The following is a 24,919-nucleotide window of genomic DNA, read 5'->3' on the forward strand; positions in this document are numbered from 1 at the left end:
ACAAATGTGGAAATTGCACTACCCAAATGATCAGCAGCTGCCAATCACACCTGCTAACACCTTCTGCCCCCTTCACCCACCCCTTGCTACACTTCTGAGTTATGTCATAGATTGTCTACTTGGTTGTGCTTTTCCTTACTGCTGAATGAGAAAACCACATATTATCCAACACATGCTGCAGCATCACATCTAAAACCTGATATAGATTTATGAGACTGATGACTGCGAAATTCCTAATTTATCCCTTGCTGGATGCTGAATGCCTATAGTAAAACAATAGTTAATGTGGCACAAACCTGTGTGCCCACCAGGATAAGCATTCCATGCATCTGCTTAATTCCATGTGTAGGTGGCAAATGTCACTAACTCCTGAACGGTGTCCCTGTACACATGCTAGTGGGTGACAATATTCTGGTCGTGCAGGTGAAAATAGATTAGCCCCTGGCACACACCTCTCAACTGTCCATATTTCTGCAGAATGTCCAGATTTTTGCCTCATTATTTTAGGTCTGTTTTTCATAAAATTTAAGTTTTCTGTCAAATTATTGAGAAAGAATTGAAGTCAGTAAATAATGACAAACATTTGATTTTCATACCTCATGTCCTTCAGAAAATGTATACTAATATAAAACACTTTATTCTATCAGCTTTCTAAATTTAGAATAGCAATATTTAAAAGCTGTTCCTATTTTTGGAACTTTCCCCCATTATTTTCAGCTTTGTCCAGAATACTTACTGGGCAGAATTGTCTGTGACATGGTGGGTAACAACACAAAACTGTGAACATTATCTCCAAAGATGTGCACTAACACATGCTGCTCTGCAAACAATGATGCTTCTCCAAGGATCATAACATGAGTGAAGCTTATGTACACTGCTTTAATTTTATACACTTCTGAATCAGTTCACCATCTCTTGTTTCATATGGATATGTGACGATTCTCATTCGCATGCAATCACAGTCATTTACTTGCTGTTTATAATGTTCTATTTCTCTGGAAGCATTTCTCTGGTAGAATGGCATGCATATCTTTCAGCTGTGTTTGATTTTCTGGGGCATCCTGATTTTAGCTCAAATTTTAGTTCCATCCCTCTTAGTCCTTCCTAAAAATATTGACTTTTGGATAAAAGTTGGTGAATACACTTAAATAACGACAATTAGATTTATATACTTCTTTTATTACAGAAAACATGTCACTTTACATTCTTTTATTCTCTGAATATCACAAGTTAATAGTACTAATATTTTAAAAGTGTCCCTGATTGCTCCTCATTATTTCTAGATTTGTCCCTGATTATGTTGACATTTGTCCCTGATTGGTTGAGAGGAAGGATGGTGTTTATCTTTGAATTACTTCTTTCTTACGTAATGACTCTCACAGCACAGATTTGTATATTACTGTTTATGAATGCCCTCTAAATTTGCATTGCTTCAAACATGACAGTTTTTAAAAACATAATATAATTCGGTCTAGGGTGTTGTAAACTGCTTTCATTTCTACCAGTATACATGCTAATATGACATGAAGTACTGTTATTCAAATCTGTGCCAAAAGTCAGCATTTAGTAGGCATTGTTATACTTTCAAAAGGCGTCCTAATCTGTGGTTGAATGTTCTGATCTGAGATTTTGTACACCTTGCATCTGTCTAGAAAAAGCTAGTGCAATTGCCTTCTGAGCTCCTAACAATGAGCAATTGTGCTTAACAAAGGCTCCACACCAAAAGCTATTACCTCCAACTGTCACTGATACTTGCAAGCACATGAAAACTATTTTGGAAGCAAAGGTGAAGATTAAAAGAACCATGGTGCTTTGAAATGATTGTCTTGTCTGTACCATATGCCATTCTAAACTGACAAAAGCCTTTTTATGGAGACAGAAAAAAAAAGAGCTAGCAATAGTAAAGTTACAATACTTCTGTAATACAAGATAAAACAGTAGTACACCTACAGTCTACCAGCTGTGAAAGTCTGTATATATGAATTTATATATTTGCTACACTCAAAATGCACATGCCTGCTATTTACTTGGTTTGCCACACAGAACAGATTCAATGAATTATAAATACTTATGCAAAGCTTCTTAGATCCTGTCATAGTGGGCTTCCATCAACCTACAGGGAAGTCCTTGAGTTTTTGTTTAATACTGAAAGTTATTCAAGCCTCCCTACACACACACACACACACACACACACACACACACACACACACACATACACACACACACACACACACACACACACACACACACACACACACACACACACACACACACACACACACACACACACACAAGAAAACAAAAATATAGAAGAGCATATTAATGCAGATCTGTCCATAATATTCATACACAGGCCACAAACTCAGGCAAACACACTTACAGACACACACACATAAACACATGCATACACTTACACAAACATATGTGCATACTTGCACAAACATATGCACATACACATATATACACGCACACACAAACACCCTTGAGATTACAAGGATTTGAATGAGTAAATTATTATTTTTATATTTGTTTGCAATAAAATCCGAATTCATAATCACATTATTATATTTTGACAGATTCCACAAAAACAATACCAAATACATAATTTTTGAACAAGCTTGTACTTCCATTGAAATAGATTCAAGCCTCTTTAAGAGGACAAGCCTCTCTATTTGATAAATGCTGACTTAGCCAATATTTAAGTGTTATTATCCCATCCCTGATTCTTTCTAACCCTCTTGTCCTACATACAAATCATTATCTTTTGGAGTAAGGCTGAGATGCATTTCAGGAAAAAGAAAATCTGACTATTGCAAATCTGAAGTATTTTTACGTATCTATCAACATAAAATATGTTAAAGAAAATCATTCATGAGTAAAAATAGACATAGTACTGAACAAAGGAAAAGGACCTGTAGCACTATACAGATAAATCACAGCAAAGCTCAAACATATCCTTTGGCAGATTCTGTCACGCTACACGATACTCCTAATTCTCTAAGGAAATAGGTGAGAGGAAGCATATTGTATTAACCTGAAGTGTTCCTGGCTAATCTGCATTTCAAAGTAGCACCCCCTCTTCAGATTCAGACAACAAGAAACCGGTTTGGATATTCATGCGTGCAAAAGCCACTGCTGTCTTTGACTGTACTCTTATTTTGATCATTATGTTTTGCTTCCTGCATTTAAATTACATGTTTAGAATAATGAATGGTGTACTTTTCTGCGTTGTACCTTTTGTTATATTTAACTATGAAACTGAATCAATGTAAATGTAATACTTTAGCTTAAAAATATTTTAATCTTTTCTCCTAATGCAAATGAATTCAGACTTTATTTCATCGAACAGCAATCAGATATCGGTCTGCAAAGTAATTTTTTGTTTGTTTTGTGCAATGCAATATTAACAGAAGAACAAGCAAAGAGATGCGTGTGTAAGTGTGTGTGTGTGTGTGTGTGTGTGTGTGTGTGTGTGTGTGTGTGTGTGTGTGTGTGTGTGTGCATGCCATAACTTTCAACCTCTGAATGCAAGAAATCTGGACAAAGCCAGAAATAATGGAGGAACAAAGGCCCCAAAATAGGAACAGATTTTAAATATTGCTCCCATAAATTTAGAAAGAAGTTAGAATAACAGGTTTTGCACTATTATGCATTTTCTAAAGGATATGAAGTCTGAAACTCAAATGTCTGCCATTATTTAGTATTATTTAGTGACTTGAATCCTCAATGATTTGCCAGAAAACTGCAAATTTTATGAGGAATAGACCCAGAATATGAGGCAAAAATCTGGACATTCTGCAAACCTCTGGACAGTTGATGCATGCATGTATGTGTGTGTATGTTTGTTTCTGTATAAGAGTAACAAATAGATTCTGATACTGCTAAAATCGGGTTGTTGGCCCACTATTGTGCAAAACAAATATCATCATGCACCAGTGCACAAAACAAATATCATCATGCACCAGTGCACAAAATTGTTTCCTGAAATACACAGAAGTGCACTGCAACAGTACCCAGACAAAATGATCATTCCAACATGCACATCACCTTCTTAAAAACTGTTTTTTTTTTTTTTGGTTGCAGTTGGCAAACCTATCTCACCCCTGTGAGTTGATTTGCTTTTTTACACCACCACTAAATTTATTATTCTCACTCTGAGGTTGCAGTCACAACAGGTATAATATTATATACCCTTGGTTACAGCATGGCTAAAATCATATCCAGTAGGTCCAAATAATTGTTGTAATCATACTGCAGCAGTAGAATGGCTAGAAGTCAACCGTAATAGCTTCAATACCACAGACAACTTTCAGGAATGTTGTAGCATACAGATGAAGGACCATATGCTGGTACAAGATATTTAGTTCATTGGGTCATTTATTTAACCATTTCATTCTTCATGAAGAGCAGAAGAATTGTGTTCATATGCACATGTGGAGGCAAGCTCGCACACATGTACAGAAGTGTTTTACACACACACACACACACACACACACACACACACACACACACACACACACACACACACACACACGTGCACACACATACATATAATCAAGTTTAACAAAAAATCCTTTTTGCTACATTGATAATCTTTGTCATTACAAAATCAAGACAATTATGTTGTCCATTGCCTCTCAGCAATATTTAGTACATAAAGCAACTGAATCCTCATATATGCCAGCATTACCTCTTACACACAGTTAATATCCTGTACATGTACACAAGTATTATCTATTGCACACAGTAAATACCCTTCTCATGTACACCGGCATTACACAATGTACTTTGCAAAAGCGTTTCTCATGTACACCAGCACTGCACTGTGCACACAGTAAATGTGCTTTACATGTACACCACATTACCTCATGCACACTGCAAATGGTCTTGCTATGCACACCAGCATTGCTCAGTACACACATGTATTGCAGGAGTAGCAGCAGTATGTGGTGCTCAAAGTAACAGCTCATCTCATGATACCAGCTGCACCTCTGTACACTGTCTTCATGAACAGCAAGGCCTGACTGCTAAACATTTGTTTCTATACACCAGCACTGCTACAAGGGTTCTTAGTATCCCTTTGTGTAGCATTTGCATAGGACCAGCTTTCTTGTTAAACTTCTTCCTTCTAATGACCAGCACTAGGGAATGCATCTGCTTTGTTGAATAGCATTATTATTTTCCATTATACCCACTACCTTGCTCTTCCTTCTGCTAATACATTTTGTTAACTGTGAATGGTGTCACTCTTGTGAATCTTTTGTCCACATTATACATTAACTCTGTCTAGAATATACACTTACACATGCATTTACCCTGAACTTGCCCTTTCTCATTTCTCTGTTTGCTAAAACAGGTTTGAGTCAGGATCTAAAGATGTCTCATAGAGAATTAATAGTCTTACCTTTTATCTGTACTCATGGGATTCAACTGGCAGTTTGCTTCTTCACAGAATCCTTCCTCTTAAGTCTGATTCTGTCAGTCTTTTCTATAGTAGTCTTTTACTTGATGATCTGATTTGGGCTTGCTAATTTCACTGCATATTTTTCCATGACATATCTCTGCAGATTTATGTTTATACACTTTGCATATGCATCCCCTTTTCATTAAAGTATTACTTGTTTTACTTAGTAAGTCTCCTTCCCTTAGCTTCATACTAAAAAGCACAAAACTTTATGAACCTCTTTGTTTCAGAATTAATTAGAACAGGATTCATTGGTCTGCATTCTGGTCCTACCCATTCACTTATCCACATGCCAAGTTTTTTTTCAGACAAAGAACTGAAATTTGTCTTACTAAGTATTAACAATGTCAGTAATAAAGTATGAATATTAAGTAGGCCATGCTGGAATCCTTATGGATCACCAAAGACCCCAATGCTTTACCATTACCTGAGTCTTTTCTTAAGTGTAATGCCTGTTTTCCCAGTATATTCAGTATAAACGTCATCTTTTTGCAAACAAAAGACCTAGGGTTCAAAGTGGTGCATTCTTGCCAGTTGAGAAAAAAGAATATATATATATATATATATATATATATATATATATATATATATATATATATATATATATATATATATATATATATATAAAATAAATATATTGATAGATATAGATATGAATACATACAAAATCCATGTTAAGCTAATTAAAAAGAAGATGATGATGAGTCTCCACGTTTACCTCATGTTCAGCTCATCTTAAAAAGTTACACTAAACTCCTTTCTAGTGTTACATAAATACGTACATCCTCCTTGGCCAAACTTGTTGAATAAATTCTGTTATGTGTAGGTTTAGACTATTCCAATTATAAAGGTATCCTAAATGGAGACATTATTCTAAATTTGGCTGGTTTAGTAAGAAGATGCCAAGGAAACATGTTCTCCCCCTCATCTCTATCTCTCTTTGCATCTTCCTATTATATATGCTGGGCATACTATATAGGCAAGACAGAATGATGCCTCAGGCAACGAATATATGAACATATTTGGGATGTAAACAAGAAGAATGAAAATAATGCATTATATAGGCACAAATTAGTATGCCATCAAGCGGAATTTAAGTTTTGGGTGCTGGAAGACGTGACACCTAATGAGAGAGGGGGTGATTGGGAAACCAAGCTAGACTTTCATGAATTGATTTGGCAACTTAGGTTGGATATGGTACACCATTCAGGCCTTAATGACCATTTATCCATCACCCTGATTCTCAAATTGAAAGCAGCAGACCCAAAAAGGGCAGAGATAACCAAGTGAGTTACTATTTTATTTAATATTTTATTTAATATTGTGTATGTATATTTAATTGCATTATATATATTTTTAATGGACATATACTTATGTATTAATTTATATATTAATATGCCTCAATACAAGGATTTTATTGTAGTAAATTGTGTATATCTAAATCGATTTACTTATATGTAGTATTTTTAGGTGTGTGTATATAGGGAACTTGAACTTTAAATATCAATGACTAATTAACTAGCTTTGTACAACAGTCAGTGAGCTGAGATTCCTTGGAAGGAGAGGTATATTTAAATGATTTTAAGTTTTTTGTATTGATTCTGATGAAGTCTCTGATCATGAGATGAAAGTGCTTAATCCTTTATTTTGTGAATAAACTTATGAAGCGAATTGCTGTGGACTGGAAATTCCATTTTTTGAACACAGTGTGGAAAGCCTCTATTGGAAGACAGCCTAGTTTTTGTATAGCAGTGAACTGTTTTTCTTTTTTGATTCTCAGCTATGTGTTGTTTGTTGGCGTGTCTCCTGAGGAGTCCTTAGAATGAGTAACAATCATAACAACTGTTCCTTATTGTCAGAACTTGTTAAACTTATTCAAACTTATTCGTAAAATGGTTCAACCGCCATTGTCATTGATTCTGGCATTCTCTGTGCACAAAGTAGTCCCAATTTGGGGAGGGACATCGTGATGACATCAGATGCAAATGGCGTGAGGTTGACGAGACCAGGAAGACAAGATGGAGATGCTTATGATGTCCGTGCAACAAGAGAAACCTGTTTGGGGTCCAGGACTGTTTCACATCGCAGTGAGAGTAACCCGGAGTGAAATAATTTACAGGAACATTATGGGACATTGGATTTTTATTCCTGGTTGGACAATTCCTTTACTAGAAAGTGTAAAAATAACTCCAGACACAACAAGCCTGTGGGGTCATTCAACGAACAATGTAAGAAATTAAAAAAAATGTTTAACCAAATATAAAACGCTTGTCTTAGACAATTGGTACTTGATACAATGTGTACAGAAAAGTATTGTACCTAAGGGGTTACGTTTAATTAAGTTTCTGAACAATACTGTTAGAGGCTCAGAATTTTACAATGTGATACAATGTATTTTAAATGATTGTGGTATTTTAATTTTAAAAGCGATGATAAAAAATAACGAAGTAATTATGGCAGAGCATAAAACATTGATTGACAGTTCATATAGAGACATTAGTAATGATTTACTGTTCAATGTGACTGAATACAAAAGTATGTATTACAGAGCCATGAATGATGTTGATTTTGCTATTGAAAAAAACAGAAAAGAAAAATATCTAAAATGGTGAGAGATTTATATGACTATGAACAAGGTACTGCTTATCCGGTAGCCAATAATATACTAATAGGACAAACTAAAAGAGGGGGTCCCAGAGATAATGAAATTAGATCAGAACCTTCACAATATCCACCTAGGGATGTTTATGGGGGAGGGATTACTAATAGAGGGGAAAGAGACCATGCTGCTGATTATTTTTCCGACTATTGTTATACTAATAACCATTTTGGAAGTAGCCCTTTAGGGGCAGAAGGCCCACGGAGGTCAGAGAGAATATGCAACAGGCAGAATTAGCCAACATATGCAGAAGCAACACGACACCACCACCCATGTCCTTAGTATTTATGGATGAACAAATTGATGATTTGTCCTGCACATTAATGTATGAACCGGTTACCAACATATCTTTTTCTCTTGAACTTTTGAGTGAAGATAGAGTTTTGCCATCTAACCAAGAGGTTACTAGTTATAATGTCTCTAATGTTTTTGATTTATTTAATAGTTTTGAGACATCCAATGAGCTCATAGGGAACTGTGTGAATGCTTCAGTGTCCCAAGAGATATTAGGCCTGGGAAACATAGAACAGAAGGAAGATAGGACCATAATAAACAAACAGGATAATTTTATTATATATAATTACACGGACCTTCAGGTTGATAATGTGTATTTTTCATTATTCTTAAAAAGATTTTAATTTGTACCAGCCCATTGTACCCGGTTCAGAGGATATGTTAATAGTCATTAAACTTTTCACAAGGAAGTTAAATTTGGAACATTTATTTAAACACAAATCCAATGTGATTGATAAAAATAGTGCCTTGATTCGGAGAAGCATTTTTAATCCTCCATTACAATGCAAAATATATAATTTTGAAGTGTGCCTCACTAGTTTAATTAGAATGAATTATTATAATCATAAACATATTAATTCTAATTTATCTCCTGAAGAAAATAAACTATTAAAACAAGTAAGGAATGATGAGAAAGTATGAATAATTAAGCCGGATGAAGGGGGAGGGGTGGTCCTTATGGAGCAGTGGGACTACACAGCTAGGATGTTGGAAATTCTTAATAACAATGCACGGTATTCAGTGGTATCCAAAAATGAAGTGAATATTTCTTATAGAAGAATTGATCTCATGCTAGATGACAATCTAATGCAGGGCCTTATTGATATAGAACTATACCATTTTATAAAGGTTTTTACCCAATTATTCCAGCCATCTTTGGAATTCCAAAAATACATAAGGGGATTGAAGATCCACCCCTGAGACCTATAGTCACATCCAGGGGTTCAAAAACACAACCAATGGCCATTTTTGTTGATGAAAAGGTTAAGAAGTTCCACACAAAATATACTCACATCCTCATTGATTCTTGGGATTTTTTGAATAAAATTGGAAAATCAGAATTTTCAGTGAACTCTATATTTCTGACCATTGATGTCAGAGATTTGTTCTCAGTCATTCCCCATGACATCGGAATGGATTGGTTTGAACAGATGATTGCTGAATTTCGGTTTCTAACAGCTGATGAATATAGGTTAGTGCTGGAAAACATGGAAGCAGTTTTAAAGTACAATTGGGTTGGGAGGGTGGCCTAATGGTTAAGGTATTTGCCTTACAAACACAAGGTGCAGGGTTTGAGTCTCACAAGGGATAATTGGCTAGGCTTAAAATGACTCACAAGGGCAGTTAGCTTAGTATGAATCTATATATATTTCCTGGGAGATATGTATCAACAACTACATGGGGTGGCTATGGGCTCCTCATGTGCACCTTTATATGCTAACATAGTTATGCTGTATTGGGAGCAACAGTTTGTGTTTATATCTCATTTTTCACACTATATTTGGGAATATTATAGATTTTTGGATGACATCCTTATAGTGTGTGTGTGTGTGTGGGGGGGGGGTGAAGACTTGATACCAAAATTCATGAATTATTTGAACCAGACTACAAATTTCTTGGAGTTTACCTATAATATTGATGCTGATGAGGCCCATTATTTGGATGTAAAAATATCAAAAGACAAACAGAACAAAATTTACAAGTCTAGTATATTTCAAAAGAAATGCTTCTCCAACTTGTATTTACACTACGATAGTGATCATCCATCATTTTTAAAAAATAACATCATAAAAGGTCAGATGGTATGTATTGCCCAGATGACATCTGATAGAGATGAATTTCTGAAAGAAATGGATTTTGTCCATCAGTTATTTAGGGAAAGAGGTATCCTGATACAGCTATTGATCCTATAAAAGAGAGTATTATCCAGGGTTGGGGCAATATATACAAGCCACTCTTGAATAGTGGAATTAAGCAGAGAACAAGGGGAGAGAGCACTAGACTTGGAAAAGAACAAAGCATGGATTCTAATCCGTATTTGATATTGACATACCACAATAATATTGGATGGGTCAAAAGATGTATAAATGCACTAGGGAACATGTTTAAGAGAATAACGTCTAATGTTGAAAGTTTTTCCAAACCCCTGAGAATGAGTTTCAGGAGGAATAGGAATCTTAAAGAAATGTATGAACAGAAGAGGACAGAGATGTTTATGGGAACTAGTACTAGACTAGGTACATTCAAATGTGGGAGATGCAGACAATGCACACATATAGCTAGTAAAAAAGAACTATATATTCCTGGTATTAAATATTTGTTGAAAGCTAAGAAATATGCCAGTTGTTACACCAAGGGGGTAGTTTATCTTGCCTATTGTATAGTATGCTGGGCATACTATATAGACAAGACAGAAAGATGCCTCAGGCAACGAATATATGAACATATTAGGGATGTAAACAAGAAGAACGAATATAATGCATTATATAGGCACAAATTAGTATGCCATCAAGCGGAATTTAAGTTTTGGGTGCTGGAAGAAGTAACACCTAATGAGAGAGGGGGTGATTGGGAAACCAAGCTAGAGTTTCGTGAGTTGATTTGGCAACTTAGGTTGGATGTGGTACACCATCCAGGCCTTAATGACCATTTATCCATTACCCTGATTCTCAAATTGAAAGCAGCAGACCCAAAAAGGGCAGAGATAACCCATTGAGTTATTATTTTATTTAATATTTATTTTTTTTTCAATAATACATTTTTATTGTTTTATTATATTCCATACAAAATTAAAACAGATACAACATTAAAAAAACTACCAACTAATGTAACTAACAATAACACCACAGCATTTATACAATATTTACATGAATGCTTCCAAGTAACACATTAAATTATACAAGAATAATATAATAATAGTTAAAATCAATTCAAATAATGAACAGTTTGCTGTTATAGAGTCTTTTAAAAGTTGTAAAAATAATTATTGTTAAATTCAGATTTGAAATATTACGCTAATATAATATTAAATACTTGTTCCCAAATTTTTGGATTATTAATATTTTTATTATGTTGATTCAAAAGTAATTTGTGGGCTACTATATTTCTTATTGCTAATACTCTAAAGTTATTCCATGATGTTTTGGATGGGTCTAAAAAACTAGTAGCTATATATAGCTTCATCAGTAAAAAGATATTGATTGATACGATACTTTGAGATCTAGAAAGTTCTTTTGGGGGAATATGCAAAATCATGAATTTCCATGACAATGTTGTACTTTGATAACCCATCTTCTGAAGTTGTATCTTTAGCGAGTTCCAAAGTCTGTATATGCATTTGCAACTCCAGAGCATATGAAGAAGTTCGGCAGATTGATCCTTACGGTAAGGACAAATTGGGGAATTTTTAGAATTAAATTTATGCAGGCTAAGGCGTGTATAATATGCATTATTCCATATCATCAACTGGGTATACATCAGTTTTTGAAGTGAAATAGATTTTGTAGTCAAATCAATTGCTTTTATAATATGACTTTCTTCTGTCTCTGGAATTTTTTCTTTCCAATATTTTGACACAAGAACTTTATCTTAGAATTTGAACTCTTTTATTAGTTTATTTGCTGCTGTTATAAATTTAATATCTTGTTGGAGAGCTTGCCACAGATTCCAGCATTTAATTGTAATCTCTTCTCTGGGTTTAAAATTTTTAAAGTAGCCTATAGAAAGTGCCCTAATTTGCCGTAGAATAACAAGATAATTTTTAGGTAAATTTAATTCTTGTCTTATCTGATTAGCCGAGAGTTCGAGAAATATATAAATGTCAATTAAAGTTAAATTGACTATTAGTGGGAATTCTTTAAGATCAATTAATTGATTATTTAGTCTCAGGTTAGGGTTCCTGTGAAAAGGTTGAAAAGCCATCATATATTGAACAAGATCTAATGATTGAAATAAGGTTTGTATTGATGTTACATATAGTTTAACGTGATCCATTATTCCTTATAATTTCAAGGTATCTTTTCCTAAAAAGGGTATTGCTTTAGGATTAATATTCAAATTTAGGATATATTTATAGTTCAGGACTACCCAAGTAGGTATCCACTTAGTACTAGTTATATCATAATTAGCAATTCTTAGAAGCCTGTTTGAGTTTACTATTAAGTAGTAAATTTCAAAATTTGGTAGCTCCAGCCCTCCTTTATTTTTTGGAGTCATTAATTTATCATACGAAATCCTTGTTTTCTTTGGCTCCCAAATGAATTGAACTAATTCTTTGTGGATTCGTTTAAAAAATGTCTTCGAGATTACTACCTGAGCAGATCTAAAAATATATAATAATCGTGGCAATACAGTCATTTTAATAATTGATACTTTTGCTAATACTGGTAATTGAAAATTCTTCCATCTCCCAAAATCAGATAATACTTGATCCCAAGCGTTTTTAATGTTAGTAGTATAAAAGTCTTTATTATCTGTAGAGAAGTCAATACCCAAGTATTTAATGCTATCTTTACACGTCACTTGTCCCACCAGAGGCAACAGTGAAAAAGGTTTGGGAGTTCTCAAAGGGAAAATACTAGTTTTTTTAAGATTAATTTTATAGTTGGAAACTTCTGAAAAATTATCTATCGCTTTTAATATCTTTTTAGTGTCTGAGATTGGAGTTGTGCAATAAATGTTCAAATCATCTGCAAACGCTGACATTGATATTTTTGTTCCGTAAACTATTGGGACATTGTGGTATATATTCTGTTTAATATATAAGAATAAGGGTTCGATATATATATTGAATAATAAAGGGGACAAAGGACAACCCTGACGTGTTCCATTTTTGATTTGTATTCTTTTAGAAAAATTTCTATTAATATACAATGTGGTATAAGGATTACTGTATAAAATTTTTAACACTTGAACAAATTCTTGAGATATATTAAAGTATGGTAATATTTCAAACAATAAGTTTATATCAACCCTGTCAAAAGCCTTCTGCGCATCAATTATAAGGGCATACATATTAAGGTTCTTCTGTTTAGCATAAGCTATCAAAGTATGAAGTGTAAGTGTATTATCACTAGTTTGTCTAGTTGCCATAAAGCCAGCTTTTTCCCTAGATACTATATGATTCATTATTTTTTTTAATCTGGTAGCTATAATAGAGGTTAAAATTTTCATATCTACATTTATTAATGATATTGGTCTATAATTATCAGGGTTTTGAGAATCAGAATTAGGTTTAGATATAAAAATAGTTTTTGAAGCATTGAGATGGGGATCATTAATTTTATTCTTAATTATATAATTAAATACACGTGAGAGTATTTTACCAAAGATATTATCAAATGCCTTATAAAATTCCACCGTCAACCCATCAGGACCTGGTGACTTATGCGATTTCATATGTTGAATTGTATATATTACTTCCTCTTCAGATATCGGTTTAATCAAATCTCTTTGAATATTGTCTTCTATTCTCGGAAACTTAATAGTATGTAAAAATTCATTACTAATCCTATGCAGGGATAAGTCATTTTGCCCACCATATATACTAGTATATATCTGCTCAAAGACATTAATGATATCTTCAGTTTTAGAATAAGTTGTATTTCTAAAATGTATTTCTGAAATGTGTACTGTTGTTCTCGATTGATTAATTATCCTAGCTAATGCCCGTGATGGTGTTTGAACATGATTGGCATACCTCACTAGCATCCTATGTCCTAAAATGTCAACCTACTATTTTGTATTAAGAAGAGATCTTTTTGACATTTAAATAATTCCACCTCTGTTTGAACATTAAAATTTTGAATCAGTTCTTGATCAAGTGCCTTAATTTTAACTTCCAGTTTTTGAATATCTCTATTTTGTATTTTTTTATAATATGAAGCTTTTTGCAAAAAGATCCCTCTTATTTGTGCTTTAACTGTCGCCCAATCAATGTCAGGTACATATTGTTGTTTCTTTAATCTATCTAATAACTCTTTAAGGTAACTTGTAATTTCATGTAATATTTCCTCCTTATTCAACAAATTTGGGTTAAGAGACCAGTTAAAACCTCTTTGCCTTTGGGTCTCCATTGAATCTTTAGCAAAACATAGCGAAATTTTTGAATGGTCTGACAAGTAACGTGCATGTGTAACAACTACGGGTTCCAAATTAACCATTATTCTTGAAATCAAGAAGAAATCTATTCTGGACCACATTTTATGACATGTAGAATAAAAATTATAATTATTTGTGCTATTAGTAGTATTTAAATACTGAATAGGATCATATAATTGAAAGTCTTCCTTAATGTCACTTAGTACTGACACCACTTGCTTATTAAATGCTCTTTGTGGACAAGATCTATCCAACTTCGGATTTTGATTAGAATTCCAGTCTCCTCCAATAATTATATAATATTTATCATATTGTGTCAAAATTGCATATAATGATGCTATGAATAAATGCTGGTCATTACAGGGTGCATAAACGTTTAACAATAAAATAGGTTTATCAAAATGGGTAAATAAAAGAATAACATAACACCATCTTTCATCTTTATCTGTTTTAGAGTCTAAAATCTTTTCCTTATATTTATTTTTAATAATTATAGCTACCCCAGTACTGTTAGTTTTACCTTCTGAGGCTATTACTTCTCTAATCCACTTCTTGTTTTTGATATCAACCCATTGATCATTAGTTAAATGTGTTTCTTGAAGTAATATAAACAACGCCTTAGCCTGCAACAATAAATGTAAAAATACCTTCCTCTTTTTTAAGCTCTGTAGCCCTTTAAAGTTCCATGAGTCTATTTCCCACATTCAAAGAGTTGTTTATGAAATAAAAGTTTAAAAGGGAAAACAAAAAAGAAAAGTAAAATATCATGACAAACGTACCTAATTTGGAAGCATTCTTGACATCCCGTCCTATCCCAGTGCCTACCCACTCTAACCCCGGACCAGGACATATATAGGTCTTGTGTAACATAGTAAACTGAAAGGGTCAAAAAGACAAAGAAACATAAAAAACTTTAGATTATAACACCACAAACACATCTCATAGTTGAGACCTATATTAACTAACCTAACTATTACAAAGTCTATTCTAAACATTCCCTAGTAAACACTGCTGTTCATCTACATCTTAGATTAGTTGTTGTTGAAATAAATCATATTAAAGGTAACAATTTTCCTTATTTATATAATGTAAACTATCACTATCTTCTCATAACATAAACCAGTGTCTAAATAATGTAAGATATAATTATCACCTCTGAGTAAAAATATATAGGTTATATTATATGATATAAAGTTATAAAATATACTAAAATCCCCATATTTAACACTACACCCTACACCTTTTTAATCTAACATAAACGACAGGGTTTATACTAATAACTAACTAGCAGGTGTATAAAGATGTTCCTATGTGCTTAAATTGCTATAACAGTACATTACTTGTTGTTAAAATGTCTTTGCTGGGCTTAAAACATGTCCTTTTGGGTTTCCAAGCCTGGAAACCATGTAGAATACTCGCGATGGGGGACCGCTTCCGGAAGCGCCACATCGAAATCCGCACCCTCGGCAGCACTGAAGGTATTTCCTGTCTTCTCGTTGATGAAAACAACTCGTAGAAGCCATAAAATTTCGGAAAACGATTGCAGGAAGCTGGGAACAGCAAAGAACAGCAACCCTATTACTCCAGAAGAGGCCTAAAGCATTCCAAGAGAAGACAAAGGATTAGCAAAACCTCGAGCAACAGTAATCAGCAAGTCCGACCTCAGACAGCCTGACAGTCCCAACGGAAATGCATTTCAAGTCTCAGAAGCAGGTACACTCTTAAAAACCTTCAGAAAAGTAGTGTTTGCTTCATTTTTCGCAGAAACAGAATATTTAGTCCCATCTACTGTAAATGTTAATATATTAGGATATTTTATTTGGAATTTAACCTGTTTATCAATAAGTAACCTACAGTAAGGAGAAAACGACTGTCTAGCTTGTCTGACTTGCAAAGGTAAATCTTGGGCCAGAGATATTTTGTTATTTTTCCATATGATACATCCACCACTTTTTTTTACAGTTGTAAGAATTCTGCTAACACCCTGATACTTGAGTATTTTAACATATACAGGTCTTGGAGTATTAGAAGCTTGTAGTTCTCTCAGAGCTCTGTGTGCCCTTTCAATAATGATTTGTTGTACCATGTCAGAGTCAATTAAAAGCACTGAAAATATTTGTATTATAGATGGGATTAAGTCATTATATTGTACAGATTCTGGAATTCCTTTAATAATGATGTTATTCCTCCTGGATCTTGCTTCTAAGTCAGTAATTTTGCTTTGAATAGCCTGAATATCCAAGTCATGCATACTTGTTTTTTTTGTTAGTAAAGATAGTTTGTCTTCATTTTCAGAAATCCGAGCTTCAGACTTTTCCATTCTTTCAAGTAATTGATTACAAGAATTTCCAAATGTTTGTATTTGGTTGGTTAATTCTTTCAGAGCTTCTTGGATGGGTAACAAGGCAGTTCTGATGTCTTCCATATTTAGTGTTTGATCTGATTTGGTTTTAGTCTCTGACTTTTGTTGTTCTTGTTGTTTAGTAGTTTTTTTGCCTCTTGGAGATCACATCTTTTTCCGGTGACCGAAGATCTGAAAGTTTTGTTTTGGTAGTAGTTATGTCCATATTCTTTTCCTCTTTCGACATCTTTTTCCAGCACAAATGTTTACAGTGTATAGAGCACACGGTTCCTTTGTTAGATTCTCTTTTCAGAGCCAGCTAATCTATTATAATCCTGTTGAATAATGTATTATTTTTCAGATTTATTTCTTCCTACAGAGTAGTTAAATGAAGTTGCAGTTATTTTATCGAAGATTTAGTGTTAAAAAGTTCCTAGTATTAATTCCAGGTTTAGATTTTCTCAGGATATATGCAGAGATGCAGTTCGGCAGTGTTCACAGAATGGCAGCCATCTTTGAATCATTTAATATTTAATTTAATATTGTGTATGTATATTTAATTGTATTATATATATTTTAAATGGACATATAATTATGTACTAATTTATATATTAATATGCCTCAATGCAAGGTTTTTATTGTAGTAAATTGTGTATATCTAAATCGATTTACTTATATGTAGTATTTTTAGGTGTGTATATATATATATATATATATATATATATATATAGGGAACTTGAACTTTAAATATCAATGACTAATTAACTAGCTTTGTACAACAGTCAGTGAGCTGAGTTTCCTTGGAAGGAGAGGTATATTTAAATGATTTTAAGCTTTTTGTATTGATTCTGATGAAGTCTCTGGTCATGAGATGAAAGCGCTTAATCCTATATTTTGTAAATAAACTTATGAAGCAAATTGCTGTGGACTGGAAATTCCATTTTTTGAACACAGTGTGGACAGCCTCTTTTGGAAGACAGCCTAGGTTTGGTATAGTAGTCTTTTACTTGATGATCTGATTTGGGCTTGCTAATTTTACTGCATATTTTTTTCCATGGCATATCTCTGCAGATTTATGTTTATACACTTTGCATATACATCCCCTTTTCATTAAAGTATTACTTGTTTTACTTAATAAGTCCCCTTCCCTTAGCTTCATACTAAAAAGCACAAAACTTTATGAACCTCTTTGTTTCAGAATTAATTAGAACAGGATTTATTGGTCTGCATTCTGGTCCTTCCTATTCACTTATCCACAAGCCAAGTTCTTTTTCAGACAAAGAACTGAAATTTGTCTTGCTAAGTATTAACAATGTCAGTAATAAAGTATGAATAATAAGTAGGCCATGCTGGAATCCTTATGGATCACCAAAGACCCCAATGCTTTACCAGTACTTGAGTCTTGCCTTAAGTATAATGCCTGTTTTCCCAGTATATTCAGTATAAGTATCATCTTTTTGCTAACAAAAGACCTAGGGTTCAAAGTGGTGCATTCTTGCCAGTTGAGAAAAAAAGAATACATATATATATATATATATATATATATATATATATATATATATATATATATTGATAGATATAGATATGAATACATACAAAATGTTTGTTAAGCTAATTAAAAAGAACAATACAGATGATGAGTCTCCAATCCTACCTCATGTTCAGCTCATCTTAAAAAGTTACACTAAGCTCCTTTCTAGTGTTACATAAATACGTACACCCCCCTTGGCCAAACTTGTTGAACAAGTTCTGTTATGTGTAGGTTTAGACTATTCCAATTATAAAGGTATCTTAGAAGGAGACATTATTCTAAATTTGGCTGGTTTATTAAGAAGATACCAAGGAAATATGTTCACCCCCTCATCTCTATGTATATTTGCATCTTATTCCTGTACAAGGATCTGCTTTTCTTCTGGATGTCATCACACTGAACATTCCAAATTATTGCCGTTGTGCTCTCATCTTATTGGATTGACTCAGTGACCAATGGCCTGCAGTTTCTCAGTAGTCTTTAAAAAGACACAGTCCTCAGACTGTTTACACAATCAGGAGGAACTTTCTGGAAACTGAAGCATGGCCAATATGGACTCATAGAAGGACACTGTTCTTTGACTAATCTTGTTAGCTTTCACTTGAACTTCACTGATAATAAGGATCTGGGATTGTCAGCAGGTACTATATCCTCGGACCTGTCCTGTGCCTTTGATTCTGTTCCTCACATGTAGATAATTAAATCAATGCAATATTTATGAATTTACAGCTATATCATTGGGCGGGTAGATAAATGAGTACATGTCAAAGTATATGAGGTGAGAATAAGGAACACATACTCAATGTATAACTTAGTGAATGTGGATGTATGGTGTCGCAATACTGTTTAACATATTTATGCCTGAGCTTCCTAATAGTTTTAGTGTTTAGGTTAGCAAGCTAACTGATTACTCCATGGCAGGGTATATTGGCAGCATCAATAGTGACCATTCTGTTAATCAAAAATATGCAGATAGCTTGCACTACTGGGCCAATTCCAAGGCAATTTATTCAATACTAAAAATGTAAGGTTGTTCAATCAACACTGCTAAGTCTGATATCAATATCATTTATTATTATTTATTTCTTTTACTTCTGTATTTGCCTTTGAAGAAAGGACTGTGGTGAAAAGCTCCCAGTAACAGTAGACTAGTTCCAATCTCCCTATTCTTCAGAAGAATATCACCATGTGCTCTAGGCTGGTATAGTCTATATTGCTTTTTGTTTCTATCTTTCACCTTGTTGTATTGATCAGTTTTAACACTGTTAGCCTCTCCTCTGCTCTCATTTGCTCAAGTAGGTACACAATGAGGTAAATCCTTCAGATCTTGACTAGTTCTAACTCGATTGGCCTTCCATAAAAGACAGGGCCATCTATTTGAGTGATTCTTTTTAAATTATATTATCTGGTTAAATATCACATATACTGCTTCATCGGCTACTGCTCAGACTATTCACTGCTGCTTTAGTGGCATTGCTCTTAGTTAATTTGCATTTTTGTTTCTTGTGGGAGAAGAGAAGGCCATATTAGTTCCAGGCTTGAGATTACTACTCAGGTGAAAATAAGTGCATTGGTTTCAGTTGCTGTGCACTTTTGAGTTTATTGCTATTATTATTGTTATTATTATTAATATTATTATTTTGTCTTTTTGAAATAAGATGCTTTAGCATGGTGCTGCACTTAGAGACATGTCAACACAATGTGCACTATACAGGTGCAGGAAATCTGACCTACATCTGTGTTCATATCTCTACCAGCTCTTGACTTGTAAACCCTATTAGAATTCACAGCTGCTCCTAGCTGTGTGACAAGCTTAATTGTGCTAGCAGAATACTACTATTGGTTACAGCTGTGCCATGTAACTACCCCTTCCATTTCGTAATTCATATTTGCCATCTTTAGCCAAAAAGTGGTCTTAGATTACACAATTTAGCACTACCACTGCCCTCTGCACAATCTGCTATCAGGTGTTCCTACTTCACAGTTACCATCTTAAGTTAATAATTGCCATTAATCTGTGCAAAGTAGTGCAGGAGATATTTCGAGTAAATCTTTTTGCAAGTTTACCATTTTTGTCCTAACCAGGACTTCATTGGAACCTAGATATAATAAATTTAAATCATGTGACCAATCACATATAACAGGAATGAATTGTTATTCACAAAATAACACTTAAGAAAAAAAATTGAAAATAGCTGGAGAGCCAAAAATAATATTTTAAAAGTTTTATTGAGTGCTTACAACCCACACTGAGGTCTTCTTCAAAGTAGCACTAATGCATGCAAACAAATTTAATATATACTTGCTCCTTAATCATGTGACATGTCATATGACTCTACTGATTACATGTTTTTAAACCTATTGTTCCTTTTTAAAACACACTCATAGTTTACTGCACCATTTAATCCTGGGTACACATACTGATTCAGTTTTATTTGCCAATTTAACTCTCTGTAGTCTTGTTCACCCTCCATATCACCATTATAATGTATTGGAACATGATCAAAATCATAAAAAAAATGTTTTTAAAACTAATGCAATTCACATAATTTTTGCCTAAAGCATTGTTTTCATCCCTTTTTTAACAGCATACTGGTGTTCATAAACACATTTCTTAAAAAATGTATTGGTTTTACATGTATAAAAACATCATAGGTTGTGCATTGAGCATCATAAACCAGAAAACTAGAATTACATGTTTAAAAATGGTGCCTATAGCTTCTGTTGGTTTTATAACAATAAAAGTTCTGACTACTAGAAGTATACATACACACTGAACAATCAAAGCACTTGAAAGTCACCTTTTTTCCCAGTATAATACTGCTAGGTTTTCTTTCCAAATGATTCTTAATATTTCTTCTCATTTTATTCATAAACAGAGGCTGCACACCTACAATACTCTAATTGTTTTTAATAATATATTTAATAATATCTTTAATGTTTTCCCTGTGAACTGTAAAAACAAGGAGCATAGATACTGTCCAGTTAGTCTTCTCTTTATTAATAACCCTGTTAGTGGGCTCTACATAAACACCATTTGTAACCGATTTACGGTACCCACTCAAAACGATCCTTTTGTGTAATGATTCAATCAACAAACTGACAGGTCTGTAATTTTTGGGGTGAGTAATGGGGTCACCTTTGTGGAGCGGTATCAGTACAGTTGTATGTCAGACCTGTTGGACAAGGCCAGTTAAGAAGTAGGTTATGTTAAGGAACAAGGTAATGTATATTATTTTCTGCAGTGGGTTACTTATCAATCTTGTTAGGGGTATTCTTGTTTATATAATAATAGATTTTTTACACATATCCACATATATTGGTGGTATGGGATCCCAGTTTATCATTGGATAGTTAAAATCAACTACGATAATAGCATTCCTAATTACAGAGAGTTCATCAAGAATACTTAGAAATTATATTGGATTGTTTTCTGGAGACACAGAGGAAATCCTTTTGCATGTCATGATCTAATAGCTGATCCCGTTTAATGTCATTTTAATCTCTATAAGCTCTGTTTATGGTCTGTAGGTATCTGTTAAAGATAATGTGGTCTATAACAAAGGCACATATGCCACCATAGTTTCCATCAGGTCTACAAAGTCCAGCTTCTGAAGACGTGCTCATTGGTCTCTTAAACTAGACTCATGGAGCAACCCATACATGAATATGCTCTAAATGCAGAAGTATTTTAAAGTCAAACAGACTTTTTTTTTTAACTTCTAGCATTATAGAATCTTGATATGGCCAGTGGCTGGTTTGTTTTGGAAGTTAGGTTGTGAGATCCATTAGCTGGACCTTGCATAAAAGATGCACAATTGGGCAGCAAGAGCTTTCGCCACTATGAGGATGCCTTGGAATGAGAGGTGTAACACAACCTTGACAAAACAAGCACCGTTGTCAAGCATCTCATCCCATGCTGATATATACTGGCCCCCTTGAATTGCAACAGTTGTTAAACCCAATCATAGGTTCATAGGTGTTCATAGGTGTGTACTAGGCTAATGGCCCAGGGCCTTTACAAGCCTAGCCATAGGATTACCCTGGCATCATGCCACCCAACCTTAGTTCCCAGTGCCTCTGTTGAGTAGAGCCACTGGAGTTATCCCCGAGGTGAATTTTCTATTTCCCATCCACTCATCAAGATTTTTCTTGAAGAAGGCCAGCGAGGTGCTCTGCTTGACCTGTATGGGAAGTCTATTCCATAGCATGGGCAGTCTTTGGGTTATAAACCTGTTCCTCCAGTATGTTCTATTGATTGTGCTAATGAGGTTGAGGTCTCTGGAGCGTGTGGTGCAGGGTGATTGGGATTTCTTTAGATGTAGCATTTCTAACAGAGTTGGGTCAGACATGGCTTTGTAAGTCAAGCAGAGATCGCCTATAAGTAGGTGATATGAGATAGAGAATAGTTGGAGTTTTTTGAGTATTTAAGTCCTAGGATCCTCTTTGTGAGATACTTTTGCAGCCCCTCCAGTTGTTGCAGGTGTCTAGTGAGGTTCAGCCAAATGGGGCATTGTACTCGATGACTGACCTAATGAGGGAAGAGTAGAGGAAGACAATGACCTCTTTCTTCCTGGATGCAAACCCCTTAGTAATGAGATGTTCTACATAGAAGGACTTTCTGACCACAGTGGCAATGTGGTGTTCAAAAGAGCGGTTGTTGTCAACCTGTGTTCCCAGAGCTCTTATAACACCATCTGTGTTCAGTAGACTACCATCGAGGTGGTAATTCATAGGAACAGGTTTTTCCCAAAGGGGATAATTATAAGCCCTGCTAGGTCTTGAACCCAGGTCTTTGTACAACAGAGACAGAGCAATGTACCACTACACCACTTGAGTTTTTTTTTTTAATACTTTAATATCATTCTTAGTGATTGAAGTGTTCCACTCAACGTTAGGGTTGTTCCTGCATTTGTAGCATGCACGAAGCTCTGTCGTGTTTCTCTTCATATCCCTCATGGTTTGCTTGCCAGGTTTTACCACAACATGGACCACTACCATGTCATAATCACATTTGTCTGGCTTAAAGTTCCTCTAGGCCCTAGTAATATCAGCAGTCTTGGTTCCTGACAGCTCACTGTTACCTTACTTTTGTCTAGTCTTGTGAGAGTGGAATCAGCATGCCAAGCTATAGAGTCACCAATCACTAAAGCATTTCTATTTGAGTTTGTAGAAGCTTTAGGGTAACTGTTTTTTTTTTTTTTTTTTTTTTTTTTTATGTACTGTTTCCTGGTGACTTCCAGTTGTGTTACTGCTAATCAGTGCTGCAGTCCTTAGTTTACACCGAGCCTTGGCCTACTAAACCAATGAGGATTGTGAAGGATGTTTTAACTCCCTCAGTGTATGATAATTTAGTATGGGTATGTGCAGAGTGTAGTGTAGATGAATAATGCACACAGGGTGCATTTGGTTGTGAAATTGTTAGGTAAAATATCATTATCTCTGAGTACTGGGCAATTTTTCATTGCCTGAATGTATCAAGTGCTATGAGGCAGGCAACAGAGGGAATACCATCTGACTAAATATCCATTTAGTAATATGTGTACAAGGGATGTTAAGGGGAATATAACATTGTTCAAGCTCCTGGACTGAAGAATTAGTTCAAACAAAAATAATAAACATAAATAAAATTAGATTTGACCACTGAGATAACAGTATGCAGGAAATATTCTAGCCTTGGTTTGTTGTAAGATCAGTTAGGCAGATGTTAAGGGAGAATAAGAGAGGATAATATGGTTTTGGTTTCTAGTTTAAAGTACTGATTTAAGTGAAAATAATAAATAGAGAAAAAATCAGGTTCAAGCACTATAAATCTGTATGCCATGAATATTTTGGTCTAGATTGCCTATGAGATTAGTTTAGAAGTGGAAAAATGTGTCCCTGCTATACTCTGTAATTTGTAGAGCTCTAACTAGAAAATAGGATTAACTATGATTCCAGAGAGAAAGAATATGAAACTGAAAATATCGGTATCTGTTGAATACAGCATTGCATGGCATTCCAATGAGCGCTACCCAGCACAGTTAAACTGAGGTAATAAATTGAAAGAACCAATAAAAAGAACAGCTAGAATTCTAGCCAATGATGTCTACCTTTCAGAAACAACAGCAAATCATTCTTTGCCTCAGTGTGACTTCTATAACCCTCAGCTAGTTTATACCTTGACCATAAAACCAAATGAAACAACAATTAGATTTAAAATTAAATGTAAAAGTAAGTAACAAGTGGAAAAGTACAAAGGAAACACTTTGTTTAACAAATTAAAAATAACAGAGAGAGAAAACTTGGTGTAGAAAAATGGAGATGATATCCATCACAGTTGTTTGTCTTTCGGCTTTTCCCGGTAAGGGGTCGCCACAGCGGGACTCCGGTCCGCTAATGATTAGCAGTAGATTTTTACGAAACACCGAGGTGCCAGCTCGACGTCCAACCTTCAACAAAGGCAAGCCCATTTACGCACACATGTCTTTCGAATGCTACCCAACCATGGGGAGGACATGCAGACTCCACACAGAAGGCACTCCCAGGCCA

This window comes from Protopterus annectens, chromosome 17.part0 (assembly GCF_019279795.1).
Source record: "Protopterus annectens isolate FY-2018-M chromosome 17.part0, PAN1.0, whole genome shotgun sequence".
Lineage (NCBI taxonomy): Eukaryota > Metazoa > Chordata > Ceratodontiformes > Protopteridae > Protopterus > Protopterus annectens.